We start from the raw sequence: 5,281 nt of genomic DNA on the forward strand, positions 1-5,281 counted from the left end.
CCCGTCCCCCTTCCTCCTGTGGTATCTCCCTCTCCCGTCCCCCCTTCCTCCTGTGGTATCTCCCTCACCCGTCCCCCTTCCTCCTGTGGGATCTCACTCCCCCGTCCCCCTTCCTCCAGTGGGATCCCCCCTCCCCCGTCCCCCTTCCTCCTGTGGTATCCCCCTCCCCCATTCCTCTACCTCCTGTGGGTTCTCCCTCCCCCGTCCCCCTTCCTCCTGTGGTATCTCCCTCCCCCGTCATCCTTCCTCCTGTGGTATCCCCCTCCCCCATTCCTCTTCCTCCTGTGGGTTCTCCCTCCGCCATCCCCCTTCCTCCTGTGGTATCTCCCCTCCCCCGTCCCCCTTCCTCCTGTGGTATCTCCCTCCCCCGTCCCCTTCCTCCTGTGGGATCTCTCTGCCCTATCCCCCTTCCTCCTGTGGGATCTCCCCTCCCCCGTCCCCTTTCCTCCAGTGGGATCTCCCTCCCCCATCCCCCTTCCTCCTGTGGTATCTCCCCTCCCCCCCGTCCCCCTTCCTCCTGTGGGATCCCCCTCCCCCATCCCCCTTACTCCTGTGGGATCTCACCTCCCCCGTCCCCTTTCCTCCTGTGGGATCTCCCTCCCCCGTCCCCCTTCCTCCTGTGGGGTCTCACTCCCCCGTCCCCCCTTCCTCCTGTGGTATCTCCCTCCCCCGTCCCCTTCCTCCTGTGTGATCTCCCCTCCCCCGTCCCCCTTCCTCCTGTGGTATCTCCCTCCCCCGTCCCCCTTCCTGTTGCGTGATCTCCCCTCCCCCGTCCCCCTTCCTCCTGTGGGATCTCCCTCCCCCGTCCCCCTTTCTCCTGTGGGATCTCTCTGCCCCGTCCCCCTTCCTCCTGTGGGATCTCCCTCCTCCGTCCCCCTTCCTCGTGTGGGATCTCCCTCCCCCGTCCCTCTTTCCTCCAGTGGATCCCCCTCACCCGTCCCCCTTCCTCCTGTGGGATCCCCTTCCCCCGTCCCCCTTCCCCCCGTGGGATCTCCCATCCTCGTCCCCCTTCCTCCTGTGGGATCTCCCTCCCCCGTCCCCCTTCCTCCTGTTTGATCTCCCTCCCCCGTCCCCCTTCCTGTGGGATCTCCCTCCCCCGTCCCCCTTCCCCCAGTGGGATCCCCCTCCCCCCGTCCCCCTTCCTCCAGTGGGATCCCCCTCCCCCGTCCCCCTTCCTCCTGTGATATCCCCCTCCCCCGTCCCCCTTCCTGTGGGATCTCACTCCCCCCATTCCACTTCCTCCTGTGGGATCTCCCTCACCCGTCCCCCTTCCTCGTGTGGGATCCCCCTCCCCCGTCCCCCTTCCTCCTGTGGGATCTCTCACCCCCGTCCCCCTTCCTCGTGTGGGATCTCTCTTACCCGTCCCCCTTCCCACTGTGGGATCTGACCTCGTGTCCCCCTTCCTCCTGTGGTATCTCCCTCCCCCGTCCCCCTTCCTCCTGTGCTATCCCCCTCCCCCATTCCTCTTCCTCCTGTGGGTTCTCCCTCCCCCGTCCCCCTTCCTCCTGTGGTATCTCCCTCCCCCCGTTCTCCTTCCTCCTGTGGGATCTCACTCCCCCGTCCCCCTTCCTCCAGTGGGATCCCCCTCCCCCGTCCCACTTCCTCCTGTGGTATCCCCCTCCCCCATTCCTCTTCCTCCTGTGGTATCTCCCTCCCCCGTCCCCCTTCCTCCTGTGGGATCTCACTCCCCCCGTCCCCCTTCCTCCAGTGGGTTCTCCCTCCCCCGTCCCCCTTCCTCCTGTGGTATCTCCCTCTCCCGTCCCCCTTCCTCCTGTGGTATCTCCCTCACCCGTCCCCCTTCCTCCTGTGGGATCTCACTCCCCCGTCCCCCTTCCTCCTGTGGTATCTCCCTCCCCCATCCCCCTTCCTCCTGTGGTATCTCCCTCCCCCGTCCCCATTCCTCCTGTGGTATCTCTCTCCCCCATCCCCCTTCCTCCTGTGGTATCTCTCTCCCCCGTCCCCCTTCCTCCAGTTGGATCCCCCTCCCCCGTCCCCCTTCCTCCTGTGGTATCCCCCTCCCCCATTCCTCTTCCTCCTGTGGGTTCTCCCTCCCCCGTCCCCCTTCCTCCTGTGGTATCTCCCTCCCCCGTCCCCCTTCGTCCTGTGGTATCCCCCTCCCCCATTCCTCTTCCTCCTGTGGGTTCTCCCTCCGCCATCCCCCTTCCTCCTGTGGTATCTCCCCTCCCCCGTCCCCCTTCCTCCTGTGGTATCTCCCTCCCCCGTCCCCTTCCTCCTGTGGGATTTCTCTGCCCCATCCCCCTTCCTCCTGTGGGATCTCCCCTCCCCCGTCCCCTTTCCTCCAGTGGGATCCCCCTCCCCCATCCCCCTTCCTCCTGTGGTATCTCCCCTCCCCCGTCCCCTTCCTCCTGTGTGATCTCCCCTCCCCCGTCCCCATTCCTCCTGTGGTATCTCCCTCCCCCGTCCCCTTCCTGTTGTGTGATCTCCCTCCCCCGTCCCCCTTCCTCCTGTGGGATCTCCCTCCCCCGTCCCCCTTTCTCCTGTGGGATCTCTCTGCCCCGTCCCCCTTCCTCCTGTGGGATCTCCCTCCTCCGTCCCCCTTCCTCGTGTGGGATCTCCCTCCCCAGTCCCTCTTCCTCGTGTGGGATCCCCCTCCCCCGTCCCCCTTCCTCCTGTGGGATCTTGCTACCCCGCCCCCTTCCCCCCTGTGGGTTCTCCCTCCCGCCTATCCCTTCCCCCCTCTGGGATCCCTTCTCCACCGTCCCCCATCCCCCTGTGGGATCTGACCCCCCGTGAACCCCTTCCTCCTGTGGGATCTCACTCCCCCGTCCCCCTTCCCCCCTGTGGGATCTCTCTCCCTCATCCCCCTTCCTCCTGTGGGATCTCTCTCCCGCTTCCCACCTGCGTACTCTCCGTCCCCCGTCCACCTTACCCCCTGTGGGATCACTCTCCCCCATCCCCCATCCCCCTGTGTGATCTGACCCCCGTGTCCCCCTTCATCCTGTGGGATCTCCCTCCCCCATCCCCCTTCCTCAAGTGGGATCTCTCTGCCCCGTCCCCCTTCCTCCTGTGGGATCTCCCTCCCCCGTCCCCCTTCCTCCTGTGGTATCCCCCTCCCCCGTCCCCCTTACTCGTGTGGGATCCCCCTCCCCCGTCCCACTTCCTCCTGTGGGATCTTGCTACCCCCGTCCCCCATCCCCCCTCTGAGATCCCTTCTCCACCGTCCCCCATCCCCCCTGTGTGATCTGACCCCCGTGTCCCCCTTCCTCCTGTGGGATCTCCCTCCCACGTCCACCTTCCTCCTGTGGGATCTCCCTCCACCGTCCCCCTTCCTCCTGTGGGGTCTTCCCCCTTCCACCCTGTGGGATCCCTCTCCCCCGTCCCCCTTCCCTTCTGTGTGATCCCCCTCCCCCGTCCCTCTTCCCCCTGTGGGATTCCTCTCCGCCGTCCCCCTTCCTCCTGTGGTATCTCCCTCCCCCGTCCCCCTTCCTCCTGTGGGATCTCCCTCCCCCGTCGCCCTTCCTCCTGTGGGATCTCCCTCCCCCGTCCCCCTTCCTCCTGTGGGATCTCCCCTCCCCCATCCCCCTTCCTCCTGTGGTATCTCCCCTCCCCCCATCCCCCTTCCTCCTGTGGGATCCCCCTCCCCCATCCCCCTTCCTCCTGTGGGATCTCCCCTCCCCCGTCCCCTTTCCTCCTGTGGGATCTCCCTCCCCCGTCCCCCTTCCTCCTGTGGGATCTCACTCCCCCGTCCCCCTTCCTCCTGTGGTATCTCCCTCCCCCCGCTCCCCCCTTCCCTCCTGTGGGATACCCCTCCCCCATCCCCCTCCTCCTGTGGGATCTCCCCTCCCCCGTCCCCCTTCCTCCTGTGGTATCTCCCTACCCCGTCCCCCTTCCTGTTGTGTGATCTCCCCTCCCCCGTCCCCCTTCCTCCTGTGGTATCTCCCTCCCCCGTCCCCCTTCCTCCTGTGGGATCTCCCTCCCCGTCCCCCTTCCTGTTGTGGGATCTCTCTGCCCCGTCCCCCTTCCTCGTGTGGGATCCCCCTCCCCCGTCCCCCTTCCTCGTGTGGGATCCCACTCCCCCGTCCCCCTTTCTCCTGTGGATCTTGCTACCCCGTCCCCCTTCCCCCCTGTGGGTTCTCCCTCCCGCCTATCCCTTCCCCCCTCTGGGATCCCTTCTCCACCGTCCCCCATCCCCCTGTGGGACCTGACCCCCGTGTCCCCCCTTCCTCCTGTGGGATCTCCCTCCCCCGTCCCCCTTCCCCCGTGTGGGATCTCTCTCCGTCGTCCCACTTCCTCCTGTGGCATCTCTCTCCCCCTTCCCACCTGCGTACTCTCCGTCCCCCGTCCACCTCACCCCCTGTGGGATCACTCTCCCCCATCCCCCTGTGGGATCCTTCTCCCCCGTCCCCCTTCCTCCTGTGGGATCTCCCTCCCCCCATCCCCTTTCCTCCTCTGGAATCTCCCTCCCCCGTCCCCTTTCCTCCTCTGGTATCTCCCTCCCCCGTCCCCCTTCCTCCTGTGGGATCTCCCCTCCCCCGTCCCCCTTCCTCCTGTGGTATCTCCCCTCCCCCGTCCCCCTTCCCTCCTGTGGGATCTCCCTCCCCCGTTCCCCCTTCCTGTTGTGGGATCCCCCTCCCCCCGTCCCCCCTTCCTCCTTTGGGATCTCCCTCCCCCGTCCCCCTTCCCCCTGTGGGATCTCCCCTCCCCCGTCCCCCTTCCTCCTGTGGGATCTCCCTCCCCCGTCCCCCTTCCTCCTGTGGGATCCCCTTCCACCGCCCCCCTTCCCCCTGTGGGATCTCCCACCCCCGTCCCCCTTCTCCCTGTGGGATTTCTCTCCCCCGTCCCCCTTCCTCCTGTGGGATCTCTCTGCCCCGTCCCCCGTCCACCTGTGGGATCTCCCACCCCCGACCCCTTTACTCCCGTGGGATCCCCCTCCCCCATCCCCCTGTGGGATCTCTCTTCCCAGTCCCCCTTCCACCCTGTGGGATCCCTCTCCCCCGTCCCCCTTCCCTCCTGTGGGATCACCCTCCCCCGTCCCTCTTCCCCCTGTGGGATCCCCCTCCCCCGTCCACCTTCCCCCCTGTGGGATCCCCCTCCCCCGTCCCTCTTCTCCCTGTGGGATTTCTCTCCCCCGTCCCCCTTCCTCCTGTGGGATCTCCCTCCCCCGTCCCCCTTCCTCCTGTGGGATCTCTCTGCCCCGCCCCCCTTCCTCCTGTGGTATCTCCCTCCCCCGTCCCCCTTCCTCCTGTGGGATCTCCCTGCCCCGTCCTCCGTCCACCTGTGGGATCTCCCACCCCCGACCCCTTTACTCCCGTGGGATCCC

This window comes from Hypanus sabinus, unplaced genomic scaffold (assembly GCF_030144855.1).
Source record: "Hypanus sabinus isolate sHypSab1 unplaced genomic scaffold, sHypSab1.hap1 scaffold_1585, whole genome shotgun sequence".
Taxonomy (NCBI): domain Eukaryota; kingdom Metazoa; phylum Chordata; class Chondrichthyes; order Myliobatiformes; family Dasyatidae; genus Hypanus; species Hypanus sabinus.